Genomic DNA, 25274 nt, shown 5'->3' on the forward strand with positions numbered 1-25274 from the left:
CTGCGCCCCCTGTGGTCTAAGGGTATGTACACACGCCGCAGATTCTGCTGCGGATCCGCAGCGTTTTTGGCCCTGCGGTACAGTACCATTAAAATCAATGAAAAACAAAAACTGCTGTGCACTTGCGGTCAATTCTTTGTGCGGAATCCACAGCGGTTTGGCAGATGCTCCATTGTAGAGGTGTCAAACCGCAGGGTAAAACCGCAGATAAACCGCAGGTCTTTCGACCTGCGGATTTACCTGCGGATTTTGCCAAATCTGCGTGAAAAAATCCGCAGCACAATCTGCAACGTGTGCACACAGCCTAAGAGCGCCATTGAACTGTGCGGCTTTTTTTTTCTCTCTTGTTCTCTCTGTGGAGCCTAAAAACCATATGAAAAAAAGCTGCAGATACTTTATTAAGTGCCGAATCAAAACGTTTCTGTATGAAAAAAACGCTTAAAACGCGGCTTGTGATCTGCACCAAAAACGCATCAAATAAAGGGGAAAAGGCAAAAAAATTCAGCAAAGATGCAACAACCAGAGAAGATTATGATTGTGTAATTTGGTGCGGATCTTGCAGAAAGCAAAAAACACCGAATTACTGCAACGTGTGAACACGGCCTTACAGACGCCGGATGTCGTATAGTGACGCTACATAAAGATGGGAAAGTTCTGTGAATGAAGGAGCAAAAAATAATCCCCAGGTCCCAAGTAGAGATGAGCCGGATGCACAGATGACATCGCTTCGGACCTGGGGGATCATAGTAGGAGAAGTGTCATGGTGGGCGGCCTGGATGATACATGGCCACCGCGTCACGCAGAGGGGTATGTCCTCCCTGGATGCTGGGCGCCCCCCGCTATATCATATAGAGGGGTTCACTCTTGTTGTGCCTGGGGCGGTGGAGGACAATATATGGGCGTATATGGGCGTATATGATGATGTCACAGGAGGGAGGAGCTAAACAATGGCTGCCATCTTGGTTACTAGGGGTGTATATTGGGCTGTTGCTATGGCCGGGTGGGGCCTAATCAGCTGCTTTACCTCCCGCCATTAACCAGAGGCTACAAATACAGGAGACAGTGAGCAGCAGGTGCAGTGCTGTGCTCCAGGCCTTATAGGGAAGGGGCTGCTGAGTCCTGGTATTGTACCCCTGCTTAAATGGCTGTGTCAGGAGGTATGTCTGTGTGGTATTGTGCTTGGCTGGGATTTATTATAGGTTTTTTATCTTGGACCAACACTTAGGATATGTCTATTGGTAACATTGCTAATTAATGGGGTGTATATATATTTTACACTGATGACTCACACTTAGGCCATGTTCACACTATCAGTATTTGGTCAGTGTTTTTCATCAGTATTTGTGTGTCGCGGGTATCACTGATTGTGCAGAATTGGCCCGGGCTGTTTTTTGATCGCTGGTCTCCTGCTGGCCAGCACGCCTCGCTGCGTGTGGCAGCGAGAGACCAGTGACGCTGGATGCTGGTTTCCAAGGTAAACAGCGGGTGGCGCTGCGGCTCTTAGATACCCGCTGTTTACACTAGAAACCAGCATCGCTGGGGCTGTCTATGTCCCAGCAATCCCATCTGTTGGATTGTTGGTGGGTTTGCTGGGACATCATTATGTGTAACGGGGGCTTTACTTTTCTGTTAGATCAAGTCTAGGAGACTCCTGTGGTGTCTACTCCTCCCCCGGTGTAGAGCTCTGTTCAGACATTGGAGATAATACACATGAAGCTGAAGCTCTTGGCCAGGTGTGGACCTTCCACTTCAGAGCTGCAGGGTAACAGGTTTTATTCTCTGGGGCTGATAATGACTGACCTGTTCATAAAAGACCTAAAAGCCCCCAGAAGAACCACCCTGAGGTCCAATGTACCCTGGAGGTAAATCTCACATCTACACAGCTTTACTGAGTCCTTCACTCCCCAAATGTATGGAGACCTCTATTGTGTGCTGATTGCTACATCTAGGCTATATCTCTTCCATGACTTTTTTTTTTTTGGGGGGAGGGGGGGTGTAGTAAAGTGTTAACTATATATTACAAAGATTTATAAGTTTGCAAAAGTTGATGATTGATTTTCTATTTTTTGTGTTAAATGTTTAAGAGTGTCAAGCATTATAATAGAATATATGGTAACAATTGTTAGTGACAACAGACTATTTGGTAATAAGGTGTTGTAAACCAGAGAAAAGGAAGTAAACTATGATTAGCAAAAAATGTCAATACATTTTTAAGTATCATATAAGGTGCGCAAAGTCATATAGTGCCAATTTAATTGTGGCTGGAAACTTGCATAGCGGCCCACACCTCCAGCCAAGATGGAAAAAAACATCCCCTTCATAAGTAATGGTAAACCCCAGTCTTCTGTATGTGCTCATTATGTATCTTCCCTATTAAAATATAACACCAAGTGTCCACTTAAAAAATGTAAATCCCAAGGATAGCCCGCAGCGTAGTGTAAGGAGGCATATATACAGACCTCCCCAACAATCCAGGGACTGCAAGCTACACATGTAATATAAAGGGCTGGCAATGAATCCAGTATGGGGGCTTACCAATGGGTGTGGAGGGTGGGCGTCTGGCAGGGAACCTGACGCGCGTTTCGCAGAATGCAGAGCCGCTTTATCAAGGAGTGGTGGATAGGTCTCCACAGGACCTTCTAATACCCCTTGAACCTGGTCACATGACCAGGATCAGCTAAAGAATATGGCGGTAGCGGCGCATGCGCCCTGAGGACTGCAGGTCCTACAGCACAGAAAAGGCGTCATGCAGTACACATGAACGCCGGTCATAGAAGCCAGTACACACGTGGCGCATAAAGACGCCCATCTGTCGGCAGGACACCAGCCACCACATAGTGATGCGCAAGGCCACATGATGGTGCATATAATCAAACAATGGGTTACATGACAATCACCCATACATGAGTCAGAAAAAGGACATGATTATATAAAGATCACAAATACAAAAAGGATAAAGGTATCATGATATATACATTCAGTATCACAAGTAAATCAATCATAACTTACAAAAATGCAATCATTTCCAAAGTTTTAACCCTTGCTGAGTCCCATTTTCCAAAGTTCAGAGCCAAACTAAGATCTGTGAGAGCGCAATGCCATCAAGGTCACTAGATACAAAATATAATTGACATAAGGAACAATTAGTGAAAAGATCAAAAACAATTGAAATAAAATCAAAATTAAAAAAAAAAAACTGCCAGGGAAGAAGTGGTGTGTAAAGGAGGGAAATTCTAGAACGCTGAAAGGGATATTGGTGCTAGTGTATAAATATGCACCAATGTACATCCATAGACATGTCTTTTATATAAAAAATGAATCTGAACTGAGAAAGTAAGTTAATGTGTATGCACAATGTAAGTGCACATTAACACATGACCATTAACCAGAGAAAACAAAGCAAAAAACACAAATATCCTGAACTAAAAAATAAAAAATTGCAAATGTATAAAGGTAATAAGGGTAGTTGGTAAACATAATTTTGATCAAAATAATGTACAAGCCATCCCACCACGTCACAGCAACCCTTGTGCGACAGTCCCTACTCTAGTATTTAAAACCTTTTCACTTGCCAAGTGACGTGAATGTGAACAAGGATCGAGCGGCTGAACCACTAGTAAAAGCTTAGGCCAGACAGGATGGTTTTCCCAGCTCAGAAAGGGGGCGGTCACACCCATATATGCACTGAATTCATTTAATTGTGCATTCGGTGCATATATGGGTGTGACCGCCCTCTTTCTGAGCTGGGAAAACCATCCTGTCTGGCCTAAGCTTTTACTAGTGGTTCAGCTGCTCGATCCTTGTTCACATTCACGTCACTTGGCAAATGAAAAGGTTTTAACTACTAGAGTAGGCTTGTACGTTATTTTGATCAAAATTATGTTTACTAAATACCCTTATTACCTTTATGCATTATTTGCAGTTTATTTTTCATTTTTAGTTCAGGATATTTGTGTTTTTTTGCTTTTTGATGTCTTGTATATGGCTAGGTAAATAAAAAATTGAGCAAAAGAACACTCCAATATATGAAGTACCCAGTAGAAGATGAGCTATTTCTTTCATACCATGTATGATTCACATCCATAGAAAAAGGGGGAAGCTAAGATATATATTAACCTATAGAAACGGAGCAAAACTCAAGGACTCATTGAGTCCATTGGGTGTCAGTGTCAAGTTGACTTTGTGTACCTTATGATATTTAATAAAATTTATTGACATTTTTGCTAATCATCGTTTGCTCCTCTTTTTCTCTGGTTTACAATTGATTATTGAGCTGATGTGGCCTCTGCCTGAGGGGGAAAAAATGCTTTTGTTTCCATCCTCTGGCATTGCAGCAGCCCATATGGGATTTCTGTTACTTGGTAATAAGGATATAAAACATATGATGTATATGAAATAATGGCCTACGTACAAATATAAATGACGCTGGTCTTTCACAAGCCTCCATAGGTGCTGAGATGTATGATAGGACAGGGGATGCGACTGAATAATCAAGGTGGGGAGGAGGTATTAATATTATACAGGCAGAGCTAAGTGCTCCAGTACTGATAGTGTTAATGGCTAAAACTGGAAGAAATCCACAAATCAGGTCCTAGGTTACTTGACTCTACTGCAAATGGGGAATAGTGCATGATGCAATGAGACAATGCAAGTATAAAGGGTAACAGTTACAAGAAAGGGCCACAGTAAGATGAGGAACAACTACTGTAGTATATACTGCGCCTTATATACTGCCAATGACTGAGGGAGATCTGTGCTAATTTACCGACCCCCTGGCTTGAAATATAAAGGTAACTTTTTATGGAAAATGGAGGAAAGAATGCAAAGTCCTCAGTGAGAAGGTTCTTCAATGTCTAAAATGGTCTGCAAAATGGGACACCAAATGTCTCCTCCAAGTCCTAAGAGGTCTACCACCAGTAGGGAAGTGGGGTTCATCACACAACTCTTGCTGGCATCTTCCTAATTGGAGGAAGATTAGGGTTAGGCTTTTCCGTCGATGACCTTTCTGCACAAAGTGACTAGTTCATTGGTCTCATTGTTCCGGTGTGGGGTTTTTTTTTGCGAAGGACAGCAACATCCTGTAGTTGTCTGCAGACTCCTCAATACTTGGGGAGAAATTGGAACAGGATCTCAACACGCAAACTGGCCAGCGGCTCTGCTAACTAAAGCATGACAACTGCATAACAATACCTGCTATAATGCTCGGGTCAGGAGAGCCACCGGCTTGTAGAAACATTGTGCTTCAATCAAAATTGCCCTGGTGACATTTTGCTAGTGGAAAAAAATTGTCTTCATCAAGATGGCGCCTGCGCAGTACAATCTATAGGCTTGCCGATAGATGCTACTGCAAAGGAGCCACTGTCGGTGCCATTTTCATTAAGACATTTGTTTTTTTCCTAAAGAAATGTACGACTAAATTATAATGAAAATATGGATACTATAGATGGCACCATGCTACAGTGCAGGTGCCAACTGCATGATGAATGTACCTTTTTTTATTTTAAATAAGAAATACGTTATGTAAAATAGGGGGTGGATCACTGACCTGTCAAAAGCCCTTACAGATGAATATCTAAGCAGAGCACCACATAAAGCCCCACCTACAGGTCACCCCAGAGCACAACCAGATCATAACTGATCTACAAATACAGATTAAACAACCACAAGACCGCTCTCATCACCAGGTTTCATTGTAAGCAGTATAACAGCTCTGACCTGACACTAAAGTTACTCAGCACAATCCTGTTAACAGGTTCTTTATTGGTCAAGAGTAGAGATGGGTGGACACCAAGATATTCGAGGTTGGCCAAACAGTTACAATATGTTTGGGTGCACAACCCCCACTCACTTGAATGGGGCCCGTACATCCAGTGTTTGTCAGTCATGTGCATGAAAACACCGCTTCTCATTGGCTGTTGGATCATCACTGCTGGTAAGACAGCCACAGTTCCCATGCTGTCAAAAGACAGCGTATGCACAGCTGTGATTGAAGGTACAAGATGTGACCATCCAGGCTGAGAACCAATGGTGAATGAGCTGCTACAAGCACAGCATCAGTGAACAATGGTGGCATAATTGAATTTGCCTCCAGTAACTGACGCTGCAATCTCAGCCAAGCTGAACTGTGGTGATCTCGGTGAGATCCCTGCTAGTATCATGAGTCTCACATTGCAGAGGCAAGTTCACCACAGTGAAGTTTTCCTGTTGAACTCTCCCCTGCTGCCTGAAAATACAAGCCCTCAGCTGTCTGCTTTAGCCAGGCTGGTGGTAAAAGATGGGGAAAAAAAGGAGGGGGTGTGGGGTCACCTCTATTCTTGATAGTCTTGTTTAATGCTGACAGCTGAGGGTTTCAGAAATGATAATGAACTTTGCACTCTACTTATGATAGAGAAAATCAATTTTATTGGCATCCAAAAAAATTATTCTTAATGTTTTCAGTCCAACATAGGACCTTCATCAGAGAATTATTTGATTGCTGTTAAGACATAGGAAAAAGAAATATAATGAATATTACATGATGCACAAAGAAAAGGAAATAAAAATAAAATTAATTAAGCAGATGAATCAGTCAATACGGCATATCTCATAGTTGGGGCACAGGAGATTGTTCCACAAAATCATGTGATCAATGATTCTTCAATAATTGTATATGTACAACTCAGTGTTAAGGAAAGAATAAAATAAATCATTCTTATGCTGGTTAAGATCAGCGGTGTTCATCCTCACAAACTTATTCAGAATAGTGAAAGGATATAGGTGCTCCATGATAATGTGAGTTGTGGCCCATTCAGAGAGATCTAAAGTGATATTTGGTTTATATGCAGATCGGTTTTTTTGGTCCTCCTGGGAGGGAAGAGAAGAACATCAGGCTCTATATATCACGCTATACAGTGCAGTGAACATATTACAGTGAAATGCCCATATTATGTATGACGGTCTATTCTCCCATAGTTCGCTCATAGAAAGGTTAAGAGGGTGGTCGTCTCTGTATTTACCTGGATGCTTGTACTTGTGAGCATAGGTAAGAATGCACTGAAGTATGGCAACAACTGTCGCTGTGGAATAGCATGGAAAGGATTGCATAGAGTCAATGCAGGATTACCTCAAGTAAAGCATGGTGGAGAACAATAGCCATATGGATTACCTGTAATGGTGGCCCCTCTGGCATGAGGTCTGGACTGCTGTATGTGGAGGACGCCATGCTCAATCAAGAGTTTCTGGGTTTAGAACCTGGCAGGGTTAACGCAATGTACTGCGTCATCATGGTCACGTGGTTTGTGGTATCGGCGCCTGCGCTGTCGGTAAACAGGCGTTTAGACGGGCTGTCATAGTGGTCATGTGACCTGGATCTTTGTGCTTGCGCTTTGTAGGGAAAACATTGCAGGTGCCGGTCAATATGTGTGCATGTTAAAAAGGAGCACTCAATGAAGTAAGGCACAAACTGTGCTTTAGTGGTAAGGTGACCTGATTAGTTGTGCCTATGTTGTGAGAGAAAGGAACAGTTAATGGAGATGCTGGCCAGTGCGCATGTCAATGTGGAAATAGACAGTTCATATTATATGAAAAAAATGGCTAAGCTATCGATACTTGCGCTGTAGAGTGCCAGTAGAGGCACCCTGGTTATATATGGGTCGCATTCCCAGGGCTGCGGGGTTCTCGGTACCGGGCCGGTGTCAGGGGGATGTGTCACAGCAGCGGTGACCAGGTCCGTGGCCCTGGGCACCCAAGTAATGGTGGAATGTGATGTAGTTTAAGTGGAATGGAATAGTTCGTGACGCCACCTGTGGTGGTTGGCAAGCAAGATGTTAAGCCAATACTGTGTGCAGATCCTCTGGGGTTGATGGTGTGTTGCAGCAAAGATGGTGTAGCTCCCCACAGGTGAAGCTGTAACCTCAGGGCAGTGTAGTTGTAATGGTTGTGGATAGGCGCAGGCGGTGTGAGGAATGCTGGTACCCAGATGTAGCGGTGCTGACGGTGTTAGCGCACAATTGAATGGAAGACACCAGGGCTTACAGTTCCAAAGCTTTAATCACAGTCCGTGGTACACACTGGTGCCTGCCTCCGTGCCGTGTCCTCCGGTGCAGAGACTCAATCAACCTCCCGGGCAAGTCAGGATTCTCCTCTCCAACACTCTGCCAACATGTACCTTTCCTGAACAACTACTCTTCTGCGCCTTAAGGTGTGAAGAACTCCAGTACCATTGTACTCTGGAGTTCCTCCTGTCAGATGTTCCTAACAGCTCTACTCGTATGGCAGACAGCTGTAGCCTCTCTCGGGGACTCCCTTCTCCAGAGTCCTGGCTCTCTATTCAGTTGTCGTGCCCTGAGTCTTAGATGGGAGTAATGCATTTACAGCCAACTACTCCACCGGTGTCTGCTGCAGAACCATAAGTGTCCATACAACCTCAGGGACCGGGCCCCGGCCTTGCGGTGAACCTATAGGCAGTGTTCCTCTTCCAACCCACAACTCCTCTCTGTTCTCCTACTCCTTCGTTCCGCACTGTTCCTTCTCTCTTATGGAAGCTTAGGCTGCAGTTCTACATCTTTCTCCTTCTGTTCCTTTCCTGTGCCAGCAGGCTCAGGTCACTGAGGCAGCTGCAGCACTCCTTCTCCTCGGACCCGTCCTCAGACTCTCCTGACTGACTGTCCTTCTCCTGCCTGACCTCCCGTCAGACTGACCTCCAGACTCCACTCCTCAGACTGATCTGTAATTCTAAACCTTCCCAACCTTTTATATGGATCTCAACTCCACCCACCTCCCAGAACATCCAGTGTTCCATGCAGGGAACCACCAGAGGAGCTCTACTCTCTAAGCACTGAGCTGCAATGTGATTGTGCAGAACTACCCTGTTGTGTGGGCTTGGAGTGTGGAAAGGAGTTCCCAACTTACCTAGGTGGTGGGGCACTACACCTTAGGAGAAGGTGCAGTACCTCTGTGGCGACTGAGCCTCAGGGGCACCACATATACACATGTATTTATACACATGTATACACACATGGAATATATATAGACACCCAAACCTGCTTTCATATAAAAGGGTAATTTTTCTGTATGGACCACTCTCTGTAATATATAAATTTTGTATAATGAGCAGTATAACAAAGATACATTGTTTGTATATTAACCTAATGTAATAAATGGTCTAAGTTAATATAGCTCTGTGATTAATAGTTAAGCATATACTGTACCAAGTGAACAAGGGTGCCCAGTAGGGAGGTGAGAAGTAGATTTAACGGTTCTATTTGAGAGAAGAGAAAGAAGTAAGGTTAGTAGTACATATACTTATTTTGCTAAACTTAAACTAACAAGGAAATGCTTATTGTAGGGTTAAACCCCTTAATCTCATAAGATACTGTGTACATCATAGTCTAAGGCCTTTTGGTTCCAAGGTTTGGAGTGTAAAGATCCAGTAGGCTTCTCTCCTTTTGAGGGTTTTAGTCCTGTTTTGCCCTCCTTCTGCTGGGTTCGATTTGTTCCAAAACTTGGAATTTAAGTTGAGATGCTGTGTCCCTTGTCATGGAAATGGGGTAGAGGAAGGTGCGTTCACTTACACCTGATATTCGATTTGTTGGGATATCCTATCCTTAACCATCTGTCTCACCTATGTAGGCTAGGCCGCATGGGCACTTGATCAAGTAGACCACATGTGTGTATTCACATGTGTAAAATCCTTTGACTGGAATTGCTTGCCCGGTCTGGGGGTGGAAAATTTGACTACCCCTCTGTATGTTGCATTGTAAACATGCCAGACATGGAAAGGTCCCTGTAATATCCACACGTTATGAAGAATTCAAGGTATTAGACTTTAGATATGTTTTATTCTTCGTCCTCCAGCACACAGCATAACAGTTGCATTCCCATGCGACCCAGAAGTGAAACTGAAACTTCCCTTCTCATCCCTCTTGTCTCCACCCCCCCCCCCCCCCCCCAAGTCCCATAAGTCTGGCTTGCTTAGAGACAGATCTAATTATTATACATTACATCATCCCCTTTTTTTTTTTTTTTTTTACTATAAATAATCCATATTACTGATAAATGCAACAACATGAAAACGTCCAAAGAAATCATATGTCCGTTTTGTCTTATTTGTTCAATTCCAAAACCAGAGAAACAAACAAAAAAAAACAAAAAAACAACTGTAGTTACACTTCTTCAATAAGCCTCGATGGAGCTCTTCTCTCTCGTGTAGGATAACGTCTGGGCTCATTGAGAGGGTTCATTATTGATGGACCAGCTACCTCTTGTTGGTCCTCTCCACCATCGGATATCAAATCTTCCACCAAAGAGTTCATTGTCATCATTCTGCGGTATGACTTTAAAATATGAAGAATTTCGCGTTATGGAGTGTCCATCTCGTTCAGCTGTGATCATGCTGCCTTTCCTTTTAGTAACATAATATTTTGCAGGACCATATACAGGTGAGGTCTTGTTGGTTGGTCTTTGACGTACCACCACGACATCCCCTCTTTCGATGGCACTTGACTGTGTCCTTCGCCTTCTGTCTGCATAACATTTCATGGCTTGTTTGTTGGAGAAATCTGTGGATCTCACTGAGGAGTCACTCGGTCGGGGATGGCTGGTCACATCAGGGAGATGTATACGCAGGGTTCTGCTGAACATTAAATGAGCTGGAGCAGCATTAGTAGTGGAGTGTGGCATATTGCGGTAATTACGCATGAATTTGTATAATGACTGTTTCAGTGGGATGTGCTCCAGACTCGCTGCCTTGATACGTTTCCCCAGAGTGCGCAAAAAACGTTCCACAATTCCATTGGCTTGCGGCCAGCAAGGTGTGATTTTCCTGTGATTGAATCCCAAGTATTCAGAAAATTGTGTAAACACATGTCCATTGAATGGAGGTCCATTGTCTGTTTTAACCACTCTTGGAATACCATATGCCGAGAAAATGTCAACCAGCTCTGGTATGACATTATTAGCAGATGTTGAAGAGATAAATGAAATGACAGGGTATCGAGAATATTCATCAATTATTACGAGAATGTATTGGCCATTTGGCAATGGTCCATATATATCGACTGCCACTTCCTCCCAGACAGCAGTGGGTAACGGAGACATTTGTAATAGCTCTAAGTTTGATGATGGAGTGATTAATTGACAAGTAGAACAGCGTCTAATCTTTTCTTCCACCAAGTGATCCATATTTGGGAACCACACTTTTTCTCTGAGTAACTTTTTTGTGCCAACAATTCCTAAATGACCTTCATGTGCTATCTGTATGACTAAGTTACGCAAAGTCTTAGGTACAACTAGTTTGGTACCTCGAAGAATGAGGTGTTCTTCAGTGACTGATAATTCCTCACGTACGTTTGAGAATAGTTTTAACTCTTTCAGATCAATCTCAGAATCAGGAAATTTTTCCTTTTGAATTTCATGCCACCTTTGACTTTGGATGATTTGTATTAGGGCACAGAGTGTCTTGTCTTTTTGTTTCATTTATAAATTGATCAAGAGAAAGTGCTTTTGGCACGGCATGATCTGTAACAAAACGTAGGTATTCTTCAATGGAGGAATGCACAGGTATATCATCATTAGTAGGATGTCTTGAAAGATAATCAGCCGGATTGCTGTATTTTCCAGGTTTGTAAACAATTTTATAGTTGTAGTCCTGTAGACGTAGGCCCCATCGTTCAATTCATGCAGGCATTTTAGCTCTGGGATTTCCAAAAATTGTAAGAAGTGCTTGATGATCTGTGACAATGGTGAAGGGAGCTCCATAGAGAAATAAGTGAAAGTGTTCACATCCCCAGACAGCTGCCAAGCTTTCTTTTTCAGGTTGAGAATATTTTCTTTCAGTGTTTGTTAAACTCTTACTTGCATAAGAAATGAGAGGATTTTGATTGTTAACCTTGTACTGTGCTAGAATAGCACCCAGTCCTACGGGACTGGCGTCCACAATCAGTTCGAAGGGCTGGATCAAAATAAGCCATAGTGGTTGTCGAGCAGAGTTCATTTTTAATTGTTTCAAAAGAGGCCTGACAGTCTTGAGACCATTGAAAAATACAACTTTGTTTTGTAAGTTCCCATAGTGGATTGCTGATTGTTGAAAAATTCGGAATATATCTAGCACAGTAACTTGCCATTCCAAGGAAAGAACGCACTTCACTGGCATCCTGTGGAATTGAGGCTGTTCTGATAGCTTCCACTTTCTTGGGGTCTGGTTGTACTCCTTTTGCCGAGAAGATGTGACCATAGAATTCTAATGAACCCTTGTCAAACTCGCACTTCTCTTTGTTTAAAGTGAGTCCAGCAGAAAGCAGACATTCGAAGATAGCATATAGAGCACAATTATGCTCAGCTTGAGTTTTACCAAAAACCAATATGTCATCACTGTAATTAAAGGCATTTGGGATGTGTTGAATGACACTCCTTATGGCATCCTGAAAAATTTCTGCTGCTGAGCAGACTCCAAAAGTCAATCTTTTGTATCTTCTGAGGCCCACATGGGTGAAAAATGTGGTCAAGTATCGGGACTCTGGACTCAGTTCTAATTGATATCCCTTATTGAGGTCGAGCTTTGAGAAGATGGTGGCTCCATTTAATAAATGAATGTCATCAATCGTGGGTGAGATATGTCTTTCCCTCTGGATAGCGGTGTTGGGCAGGCGCATGTCAACACAGTCTCACTTGATCAGGAGTCTTTGGTTTTGGAACTACCACAAGTGGAGAGACCCACGGAGTGGGACCAGTAACAGTTTCAATAACGTCCTCATCCATGAGCAATTGGAGTTCCTTTTCTACCTTCTGTCTCAGGTGTAATGGAATATGCCTGTGAGGCTGGGCTACTGGACGAACATTGTCATCCACATGAAGGTGTACTTGAGAGTCCTTTAGTTTTCCCAAACCACTAAATAGGGAGGGAAAGCTGTTCACCATAGTTTGTACATCCATATCCGCAGGGTCAGTTATGGTATGAATAATCTGGATGAGCCCTAGCTCCAAGGCAGTGTGATAGCTGAGAAGACAGCCTCCCGATCCTTGTAATGTGTGGAAAGTGGTTTTCTGCCTGTCTTCTTTATATCTAATTTCAGCATCAAATTGTCCCATTATAGCTAGAGGTGTTTTACATCCATAAGGAAAGATTTTAGTCTGCACTTGTTGTAAGACTGGCCTTGTTTTCAATTGTTCATATGTAGTGCCATCTATGATATCCACTGAAGCTCCTGTATCTATTGTAAAGGTAATGTCAGTGTTGCAGATTGAGAGTGTAACACAGGGAGACTGTACTGAACCAGTGACAGAGGTAGTGAACACATAGTTCTCAGTCGCAGACATGTCTTCTGTGTCCTGATTTATCACTTTTACATCTGCAGATTTTGTCATAGGCAGCGGAGGCTTGTAGTGCGCTGATTTGCAAACAGCTGCAAAATGATTCCCTTTTCCACATTTACTGCAGGTTTGTCCCATAGCTGGACATTTGTTCTGGTGGTGAGGGAAATCCTGTCCACATCTATAACATTTCTTCTGTTTCTGGGCTTGTTTGTCTGGTAAATTTTTCTGTTTGAGATTATGCACATGTAATTTATCCCCATTCTCCATTACGGTAGCCTGATGATCTGCTATTTCTATAGCATGGGCCATTTTGAGCAAATCATGTAGAGAGATATCCTGCTGCAGAGCCTTACGCCTTAGGTTATTAGACGAGCAGGTGACAATGATTTGAGTTAGGATTTCATCATCTACATCTGTAAAGGCACATCCATGTGCTAACTCTTTCAGCCGTGTGACATAAGTGTCTATGGACTCTTCTGGAAGCTGCTTGGCAATCCTGAATTTATATCTTTCATATCTGATGTTCTGTTTGGGGTTGAAGTAGCCAGTGAGAGCTTTAGTGCAGTTGCTGTATGTGTCTGTTTCTGCTGCAGGTAATGTACTGTATATGTCATAGACTCCTGTGCCTGCACAATGCAGGAGCAAAGCTTTCTTTTCTCCTCCTTTATGTCCATGGCTTCTAGGAAATTCTCAAATCTGTTTAGCCATTTTCTCCAGTTATGGGAGAGATTAATGACATCAGTCATATCAAATTGTGGGAATGTGTGCAAGTAGTCAGCCATGATGGTCTCTCAGTGGTACTGGCGTGTGAAGCGGTAAAATAGAGTCCATACTCACAGCAGTAGGTGATTATATCCCATCCTCGTCGCCAGTTGTAATATCCACACGTTATGAAGAATTCAAGGTATTAAACTTTAGATATGTTTTATTCTTCGTCCTCCAGCACACAGCATAACAGTTGCATTCCCATGCGACCCAGAAGTGAAACTTCCCTTCTCATCCCTCTTGTCTCCACCCTCCAAGTCCCATAAGTCTGGCTTGCTTAAAGAGACAGATCTAATTATTATACATTACAGTCCCTTGTCTTTGAGTCCGGAGGAATGTCTGTTTAGGTACCAGTGTACTTGAGCCTGCATCTGCTCTCACTAAATTGTCCCTAAGATTCCTGGGTCTACGGTAACATGGAAGAAACTGCTGTTGGAACTCGAGAATGGCAGGGTAGCTACTAGACAGTATACCCCAGTGTCTATTGATGATAGCCTGAATCTTTCGTGAATAAGAATGGTAGGTGTTCACAAATGGTATGTGGTTACTGGGATTTATAATTCTGGGGCACTTATGATCTAGATTCAGTTAATAGCCCTTTAGGATAACCCCTCTCAGTGAATTTTTAGTCATTTATACCAACCTTTGTTCCTTTGTGTCCTCATCAGTGACAATCCTATTGACACTGCAATATTGGGACCTGGGGATTGACCTCCTGATGGCAGGGGGATGATAGCTCTTAGTGCAAGATGCTATTCCTGTCTGTTGGTTTAACTTATAAGTCAACTGACAATTCTCCTTTATAATTTTTACAGATCAACGTATCCAGGAAGCTCATTTTCTCTGTACTGTATTGGAGACTAAATTTTACTTCAGGCCAAATGTTTATATGATTATCAAACTGTAACAGTGTTTCGCTAGGACCGTTCCAAACACAGAATATATCATCAATGAATCTGACCCAAACACTGGAGTGTTGTATGAATAGTGTGTGGGTATAAACAAATTCCTCCTCAAAAGATGCCATGTAGGCCACAGCGTACGGGGGCGCTACATGTGACCCCATTGTGGTGTCCTGTTGGATAAAAAACATCCTCAAATAGGAAATAATTATCCTTTAACACTAGTCCCAGAAGGTCAGAACAAAGATTGTGGATTTTAATATCAACACCTGCTTTCTCCATAAGTTTCTCAGTAGCTCTCATGCCCTCATCATGTGTGATAGACATGTACAGACTATTTGCGTCCCACGTGACCAGAATAGATGTTTGTGAGAGAGGGTCTAAAGTTTTAATGAGTTAAAAATGTATTAGTGTCCTTCAAAAATGATCTTGTGGTTTTCACCAATGGAGTGAGGATCTTTTCTAATAGCATGGCAGGTTGGGATAGAATAGAATTCGTAGAGGATACAATTGGGCATCCTGGTGGTTTTCATAGTCTTTTATGGATTTTTGGCAAAGTATAAAATACGGGTGTGATTTGTTTTTAGAAGAAATTCCCCTAGTTTCTTATGTATCGTACCTTCACCCATATGATCTACATTATGCTGAATCTTATTGATGATGGTATTGAGAGGATTGTATGAAATGGCCATATATACTTCCCTATCATGGAGTTATCTGTAGATCTCATTGAGGTAGTCTATCCTGTTCATAACCACTATGGCTCCTCCCTTGTCAGCCAGTTTAATAACTAGTGACTTGTCCAAGGATAATTTGTCCAAAGCTGCTTTCTCTTGTTTGGATAAGGTATTGTGATAATGGAGTTTACCCTGGTTTACCTCCCTATTGAGGTGATGTATGTCTTTCTACTAAGGAGATGAAAGTTTCTACTGGTGGACTGTTTTTGGGGGGCATAACTGCTGTGTCCAGAGTCCTAGCTCTTTGAATTGTAGTAGGGCTGGATTGGTTTGGCCTATTGTGATGGGCTGTGGGGAAAAATGTACCTTGAGTCTCAGGTTTCTATAAAACCTGTGTAGGTTCATGTTTAATTCAAAGAAATTAAATTTATAGGATGGACAAAATGAGAGCCCCTTTTGGAGTACCTTTAACTGGTCTGTATCTAGGTTCTTTGAGGGGATATTAATAACTAATGGTGTATTACCTGTGATCTGATCGTTATGTTGGTTCTGGTTCTGGCTTCCCCTGTGGCATTGGCCGCCCTGCCTCGTCTTCCTCTTTGGCGGCCCTGGTTTAGGCCTAAAAAAGATGTTGAGGTAGCGTTGTTGGTTGTACCAGATCTGCTGTCTGCTGATCCTGAGGAACTTTGTGAAGTATGATGTTTTGTAGGTAATCTTCTGTATCTCACATAAATTTGGATCTCTTCCTCTTCTCTAGATCTAACGTGTGACCGTAGACTTTCGTGATTTTTCTGCTTGATCTTGGAATTCCTCCTGTGTCATGGTGCTAGAGAGCTGACTCTCTATAGCACATATCTGAGTTAACACTGTCCAAGTTTTTCTGCAAGAAAGATAATGTCTGGGTCATGAAGTCAAATGAGCATTTGTTTAAAATGTGTTACAACTTAGTACAATACTCTGTCTTCTTTGAAAAACGGTTGTAAAGGCACTCCTTTTATAAACCTTGTGGTATACGTTGAACCTGTAAATATTCAGCTAATGTGATGGAATGTAATTCTAGGTTTATAGCTCTTCAACTCCCATTCTAGGTCCCTGTTAACTTCTCGTGCAGGGGGCTGAAGGAAATCGCTTGATGCAGTTACTTTGGAAACAATCTCCACTGTCTCTGATGTGTTATAGGAGAAAGTTTCGCTTGACATTGGATGGTGCACTTGAGAAGGAAGGCTTCAAATAGTAGAAACAACAAGGCACTCAAAGTAGTAAGTCTCTGGTGCACAAGCAGGGTATAAAGCCCATATATAGAAATTATAATTAACTTGGCACTTGATTTATGATAGAGAAAATCAATTTTATTGGCATCCAAAAAAACAATTATTCTGAACGTTTTCGGTTCAACATGGGACCTTCATCAGAATTTTTTGATTGCTGTTAAGACATGAAAGAAAAAAAGAAATATAATGAATATTACATGATGCAAAAAAATGGACAAAGAAAAAGGGAAATAAAAATAAAATTAAACAGATGAATCAGTCAATACGGCATATCTCATAGTTGGGACACAGGAGAATGTTGCACAAAATCATGTGATCTATGTTTCAGCCCCCAGCTGTGAGTTTTGACTGGCTGGTTATAAAATACAGGGAAACCCACACCTTTATATACAGTGCTGGAGCTGGCTGAATACTCTTGCTGTTATTAGTGGCAGCTGATGTCAGAACACCAGTGATTGGAGGTAAACTTTTTACATCTGATCACAGCTGAGCACTTGTGCTGTCATTTGACAGCGTGAGAACTGTGGCTGTCTGACCGGTAGTGACTTTACTGCCGATCAGAAGCGGAGTTTGTTGCGCTGTCATGCGCATGACAGAGTAGCAAACACTGCTCACGGGGCCAAACCCAAACAGTGGCACAAACTTCCTGGTGAAGCTCGTGCTCATTGTCCTTGCCCGAACAGTAGGTGTTCAGTGTGGACACTGAACTTTACTATTCAGGTTTGCCCATCTCTAGTCAAGCGTGAAAAAGGTGATTGAGATCTACTGGATTACATCCACTTCATCCTCTCCTTTAATGTCATTCTTTTCTGTGTGATCTGAGGCTGGAGGCTCTTTGGGAAGATTTCCAAACTGGGACAGTGTAGCATTTTTTGATTTAGACTGTTTCCTCCACTTTATTCTGTGATTGTAGAACCAGGCTGTCACGTACCTGCTTCTCAGCATGTGATTTGGGCCTGCGCCTGCAAGGGCTAATCTCTCAGACCAGCATTCAACCTGTCTTCTATGCTGCAGTGGGAGCATAAATCACACCCTGACACAGACCACTCAACCCCCCCCCCCCCCGCTCATACATGCTGCCACCACTCACCGAACACACGGGCGATGAGTCCCAGGAATACTAGTACTATGTGCCAATCACCAGGAGCACTCTAAGGCTATGGATTCCTTAGAGCAACAAGGTTCAGACTTATTAAAGTTTTAAGCTTTAATAGAAAAGGTACAGTACTTACAATAAAGGATATTAAAAAATGGAAATAAAGTGACATACAAATATGCAAAAATAAAAAGAGAAAACTTATGGAAATATTAAACTTTGCAGTCTGTTCTGTCCCCAAGGGAGGGGTGGATTATGAAATGGAGCGCAACAGCTAGGCTGCCCCTCACAGTGAACCCTTTTCTTTGTGTAGGCCTAACTTACAGATGTGATAATGAGGATGATTGACCTCATGGAGATCAACATCCAACACTGCGGAGACACCATCACATGTTTCTCAACGCAGTGATTCTAGAGCACTGCCCCCATCCCTTATGGGAAATATGCAAAACAGAAGCTGCGGAGACACCATCACATGCTTGCGTTGAGAAACATGTGATGGTGTCTCCGCGGCTTCTGTTTTGCATAACTTACAGATGTGACTTGAGAGGCTGGTCTAGAAATTGGATTCCCATGTTAATAATCTAATTGCTGGCTTGTGACTGGACCATGGCTATTTTACCAATGGATACATTATTTTTTTCTGATACTGTGTAACCTTTCTCATAGATTAGTGTTCACCAGTTGGCATCTCTTCAGAAGAGCTAAGAGGTGTGAAATGTCACCACTGTGTGATTCTCTGGAAAGCCCCCTGGGGAGATTGGAGTCAGGAGACTGCCTTCTCAGGATAACATGAGTTCATGATCTGTGTGGAGAGCTGTAGTCTAAGACAAACGTTAATTACTGCTGGTCATACATGCATACATCTACACAGACCTTTGCCTATGAAGAGAGACCATGTTGAGAAATGGGATCTAGAGAAAATTTGACTCTTTAGTTACATTAGTATCCCATATATTATAGTTTATTTTTTTAAGGATTATGTTCTGCAAAAAATGCATTGCCAAACCCAAAAAGACTCAAGTTGAGAACAGAGTGCATGTACCAGTCCTTGCCTGCATTTCTTTGTGACAGCCAGATCCACTCGTTCTGTCCCCACCATAATCAGCTGCTTCAGGAAGTTTTTCTTCATCCTTTCTGGAGTGAAGACCTTTCTTGCCCTGTACAGTTTGGAGGAACCTGTCTTGCAGGGCAGCGATCCTATGGGGTGTATATGTACAGTCGTGGTCAAATGTGTTGGCACTCTTGAAATTGTTCCAGAAAATTAAATATTTCTCCCACAAATTTTTGCTATTGCATATATATTTTGTTATAGACATGTTTGTTTCATTTGTGTGTATTGGAACAATGCAAAGAAAAAAATTAAACAACCTCAAAAATGGGCCTGACAAAATTGTTGGAACCCTCAACTTAGTATTTGGTTGCACTCCCTTTGGAATAAAGAACTGCAATCGATTGCACTTGCTTCCTATAACCATCAGTAAGCTTCTCACATCTCTCAACTGGAATTTTGGATGACTTCTTTCAAACTGCTCCAAGCCTCTCATATGTAAAGGAGACTTTTCCCAACAGCAATTTTAAGATCTCTTCACAGGTGATCAATGGGATTTAGATCCAGACCGATTGATGGCCACTTCAGAATGCTCTATTGCTTTGTTTCCATCCATTTCTGGGGGCTTTCTTGAAGTTTTGAGGTCATTGTTCTGCTGGAAGACCCATGACTTAAAAAGCGGAGTTTCCATACTGACAGTGGGCACTACTTTGTGGCCCCAAATCCTTTGGTAATCTTCAGATTTCATGATGCTTTGCACTGGGGTAGTAGTCATGAGTGAGGGGCTGCTGTTGCCAGACCCTAGCACCCCACAAATGTCTTGTTTTCCTTGTGAATTGTAGCGACCATGCTGACTCTGCATTCCTGGACCCTGCATCAGTCACACATTGAATAGGAAAATATTCAGGATTGAGAGTCGACAGTAGTTGATACTTTTTAATGGCTAACTGAAAAGATGGTAATACATTGCAAGCTTTTGAGACTACTCAGGTCTCCATCAGGCTAGACTAATACAAAATCTGAAGTCACATATTTATGCACAATACAGCCTAGAAAAAATACAATAGATAAGACAAGTGACGTGAAGCAGAACTATCAATATGGGAGAGGGAGAAACATAAATATAAACATTGGACCAGTTCATAGATAAGGAGTCCAGATGTTTTATGGTCCTCTGATTGGGGTCTAGTTCTGTGTTGTGATGCCCCCACAAGGTTTTAAAAGGAAATTCCTTAATTGATGTAAAAAGACATAAATCCATGCGACACATTCATTCCAGCCCTGAGTGTCAAAGGTCGTCATAAATCTGTACTCCCAAACTCGTCTCTCTGAGAATCGAAGTTACTTTTCAATACCAGTAATTTCATATCTACATTGCTGTGATCAGAGGTACAGAAGTGTTTTGCCACAGGTAGATCCATTCTTTTTTCTCTTGTGTGACGATGAGCATTCATCCTTGTTCATCGTCACACAATAAGAGAAAAAAGAATGGATCTACCTGTGGCAAAACATTTCTGTATCCCTGATCACAGCAATGTGGATATGAAATTACTGGTATTGAAAGGTAACTTCAATTCTCAGAGAGGAGTTTGGGAGTACAAATTTATGACTACCTTTGACACTCTCAGTGCTGGAATGAATGTGTCACATGCATTTGTCTTTTTACATCAATTAAGGAATTTCCTTTTAAAACCTTGTGGGGGCATCACAACACAGAACTAGACCCCAATCAGAGGACCATAAAACATCTGGACTCCTTATCCATGAACTGGTCCAATGTTTATATTTAGGTTTCTCCCTCTCCCATATTGATAGTTCTGCTTCACGTCACTTGTCTTATCTATTGCATTTTTCCTAGGATGTATTGTGCATAAATGTGTGACTTCAGATTTTGTATTAGTCTAGCCTGATGAAGAGACCTGAGTAGTCTCGAAAGCTTGCAATGTGTTACCATCTTTTCAGTTGGCCATTAAAAGGTATCAACTACTGAGGACTCTCAATCCTGAATATTTTTCTATCTACTGGTTAACACGGTACAAAGATATACATCTTTCCTGTATCACATTGAATAGGAAACACTTGATCCTTTTCAAATAAGTGAACTTTACTGAACAGTCCAATTTCCATCTTGGTTACCACACAGTACAATGTTGGTCAAGTCTCTTTCAGCCAGAGTTATCCCTTTCTGGTCTGGCTCCCCTGATATGCTGTTCAGATCCACAGCTTTCACAGGTTTAGACTAGGGTTGTACATATAAATCATGAGGGCCCCATAGCAAAAAGTGTGCCAGACTTCCAGCCTTTACATTAGTTTTCCTCCTGCTGAAGTCCTAGATTCCTCATTCATTGTTCTAATAAAATGACGACAAACGTGCCCCCAAACACAGTATGAAACCCCATGTTGAAGTCCTCCAAATTAGCCTCTACATGCACAGTATGACAACCCTACTGTACTCAGACAGTAACAGTATGGTGACCCCCCACATAACCTTCCACATAGTATGTGCCCCCATAAGCTTCCATGTTGTATAATGCACCTACCCATGCTATTCCATGTTCTATTATGGCCACCAGTCACTGATTTAAAGCAATTAATACAATGCTCACCTCTTCATGTTCCATTCAATGCTCCAGTCTGCTGATCCTGTGAGGTGAAGACCCGGATATGTCAGAACAGTGGGCGTGCTGTAATGACGCCATGGTGCCTGCTCACATGTCAGATGCTGAAGAAGAATAATGGGGTGGAAGAGTCTGCTGCTGCTCTCGCCTCAATCAATGTTGTTCATGCTGATGGCCGGAGGCCCCATTTGGCTGTCGGTGCAAGCAATGATGGAGGAGAGCATGGGCAGAATTTTATTTTCTATTAGCAAAATGTCTCGGTTTCATTGAAGTAGCAATGCAAAATGGCAAGTTGTCCCACGCCTTTCTGAAAATGCCAGTACTTAAATCCTCAGCTTCTAATCATTTGGTCATTGTAAAAACTGAAGCAATTCCTTCAATTTAGCCACCTGTCCATTGACCTTAATTTAGTGTTACCCTAGGGTTGGCCATATCTATAAGAAAGGGTTTCATCTCAATCATTAAATAGGAGCTGCTTCACCAAGTGGTTGACACTCAATTTAAAGAGAATCTGTCACATTTTAGCCCTATCAGCTGCTGGCACTGCCATCAGGTACTTATCTACAGCATTCTGTAATGCTGTAGATAAGTCCCTGATGTAGCCTGTAAGATAAGAAAGGAGTTGGATTATACTCACCGGGAGGCAGGTGCGGTGGGTGTCATGGCTCGGTCCGGTGCCTCCCATCTTCATACGATGCCGTCCTCGTTACTTCTGCCGCGGCTCCTGCTGTAGACAAGCCCCTGATGGCGGTGTCGGTGGCTGATAGGGCTAATATGGCTGACAGATTCCCTTTAATTCGTGCTATACAGATGGTAGCTGCTGACTCCAACTCTCATCAGGGTCGACTGGTCATGCTGATCGCAGGGAGACCATGCGCCAATAAGAGTTGGATTCAGCACCTGGGAAACAGTGCTAACTGAACTGCTTTCCCAGACGTCAGTACAAGTCACATGGATGGTAAACACAGGGGACACTGCTATCACCGGGATTTATTTCTCTTTTCCGTACCAGTAATATCAGGACATGTGAACATGGCCTTAGATTAAGGACATAATGTTAGACAGCAGAAAGACAATCACTGGTATTTTGTAGTAAGGCAGGGGTGATGTCAGGAGACTGTGTATAACTGGGTGTCCTCTATATAGAAACACTGAAGGTAAAATGGTGCCCCAGACCATAGGGTGAATCCTATACAAAGATATTATAACCAGGTAATGTGCTCACTGGAGCAAGTTATGTTGGCAAAGGTAAGATGGTGGTAGGGATGGGTACCAGCAGAAAATAAAAAATTTGGCCAAGAAAAAGGGAAGAAAATCATGTAAAAGTGTTTTGCACAGTGGTAAAAGTAGTTAAAAAAACAGCAAATTGTGACCAATGAGGGTAATCGTATGGATTTTGGTGCAATGTTTTATTATGCAGTGGATCTATTGAAATAATTAAAGAAAAACCTTCCCTTCCCCTAAGTGCCTCCAGTGTGATCCCATCCTTGTCCTCTGCCAGTCTCTGTGCACCCGGCCCCAGGGGTATGGTCTCCTCACATGTTCTCTGCACATCCAGTGTGATCCCAGCCTTCGTATCAATCAGTGCTGTATATTCCTCCACAAAGTAATGTGGGTGCAAGACATAGAATAATTAAGGCTGTGTGCACATGTTGCGTCTTTCTCTAGTCACCTTCCACAACAGCTACATCAGAGGATGTCTTCCCAGCCCTAATAGGGGACAGGAAGAGGTTAAATACCCCTCTTTCCAGCAACCACCAGTGTTTTCCTGTCCCCTATGGGGCAAGTAGAGGTCTACGACGGTGCTGCCGTGGCCGGCGATCGGGAGCACCCCACGCCCAATATTAGCTGGGATACCTGTCAGATGCTGGGCAGCTGAGGTCGGAGGCCTTGCTCTTCGGTGGCTGCTCCCGTCTCTGCCTGCATGGTGGGACTTTGGACTTTCCCGCCTCTCCTGTACCTCCTTCGGGGGTAAAGCGAGGCGGTGATGTGCGTGCTGGGGTCCTCCATATAGCTCCCTGGCTTCCTCTTCCTCCGTGCTGCTGGTTCCCAGGGGCTCACGCTGGCCGGGGGTGGCATTCTTCCACTTTGAGCGTTACTGGATTCAGAGGACGCTCGGGAGATTGAGGGTTCCTCTTCCATGTCCACCTCTAAAACCAGGGAACAAGAAATATCACTTAAAGTGGGTGAGCTAATCAGTATGGTTAAGAGCATCATAGAGGTGGAGGAGGAAGATGTTAAATACACAGTACAGGATGAGATGTTGGGCTGAAGCCCTAAGGAGGTGTCCTGTACAGAATCTGATTCTTCATAAAAGGAGGCCTCCATGTATATAAAAAAAGCCTATCCCTTTGAGGGCTCCTCCCAACTCAAAGATCCAATGGATCAAGGGAAAATATGTTTGAGAGCTTATCAAGGAAGTCCTGTGACACCTCTACAAATCTGCTAGAAGCTAATATGGCTTTCACATGCCCTGTCTCTGCGATTATGCACAGACTCAGGGCACCTTAGGGGGAAAGATACCTGACGCTCTACCCCTACTGCAGAAAGCAACGAGATTCCTAGCCGATGCTTCCGCTGGCAGTCGCTAAACAACTTGAGACCAGGCCAGGACCAGGAAGACCAGCCTGTAATTCGCAGGTCTTGGGTAATTCTTTAATGCACCAGCTCTTCTAGGCTGAGCGTGACTGCTCTCACCAGGTCCGGGTAGCTGAAAAAGCAGCTGTCCTTTCTAACAACTCTAGAGGAGTGCCCTGGTTAAAATCCTAAGGGTGGCAAATTATCTCCAAGGGGTGCACCATCCCCTTCCAGGGCCACTATGGGTTCAAGCCTATCCTGGACACAGGTTTGGACAAAAGGATCTCTTCCGAAACATAGAAATCCTAGGAGACAGATTTTTCATCCCTCCTGTGACCAAACCTCTGTGAACAGCTAATCTAAGCTAAATTTGCATCCCCTCATCAGATCACAGCTGCTAAGCAGCTTGAGGCTGGGCCAGTACTGGCAGGAGACTGCCTGGGAATCCCTGGTCCTGTTGACATACTCAGCAAGAGTATAGGGGGGGCAAGGGCAGGAACATCCTTGTCCCTAAACATCAACAGACCCCAGAAAAGCAATGATGCCCGGTTGGGGGTCATCTCTCGCGCTTTTTCACCCACTGGCAGTCCATCTCCACAAATCAGTGGGTCCATCGTACCATATGACATGGACTAAAAATTGGGTTCGAGAGTCCTTCCCTGTAATACTTAGGGATAACCTCCCTACAGCCTCCACACCTTCAGGGCTCCTTACCAAAGATCTGCTCCGGTAGAACGCACGGGTGCCAAAGCGGGAGAAGGACATGGCCATTATGCACGTCCCTTCCTGGTGAGGAAGCCATCAGAAGAATTGAATCGTCATAAACCTGAAGCCATTAAATGAATCGGTCTGGTACAGGCAATTCAAAATGGAGTCAATCAGGGGCAGTCCCGCTCATCAGACAGAGCTGGGTAATGGCAGCAGTTGAGCTGAAGGGTGCATATTACCATGTGCCAATCCATCTGACCACGTTATCTCCAAGATCATGGCGGAAGCAGTGATTGTCATCCAGTGCCAGGGGATAGGC

The 25274-nt window shown here is 43.2% G+C and overlaps 1 long non-coding RNA gene across 1 annotated transcript in view; it reads left to right on the forward strand.

Moving 5' to 3' along the window:
* Positions 1–1086: 1086 nt before the first annotated feature.
* LOC141098791 (uncharacterized) overlaps positions 1087–25274 on the forward strand; it is a 203392-nt gene continuing 179204 nt past the window's right edge. Inside the window, exon 1 of the long non-coding RNA XR_012234361.1 lies at positions 1087–1157. This is a non-coding gene — a long non-coding RNA (uncharacterized lncRNA). The remainder of the gene's footprint in view (positions 1158–25274) is intronic.

This window comes from Dendrobates tinctorius, unplaced genomic scaffold, assembly GCF_039654945.1.
Source record: "Dendrobates tinctorius isolate UK_male_01 unplaced genomic scaffold, ASM3965494v1 ptg000095l, whole genome shotgun sequence".
Taxonomy (NCBI): Eukaryota; Metazoa; Chordata; class Amphibia; order Anura; family Dendrobatidae; genus Dendrobates; species Dendrobates tinctorius.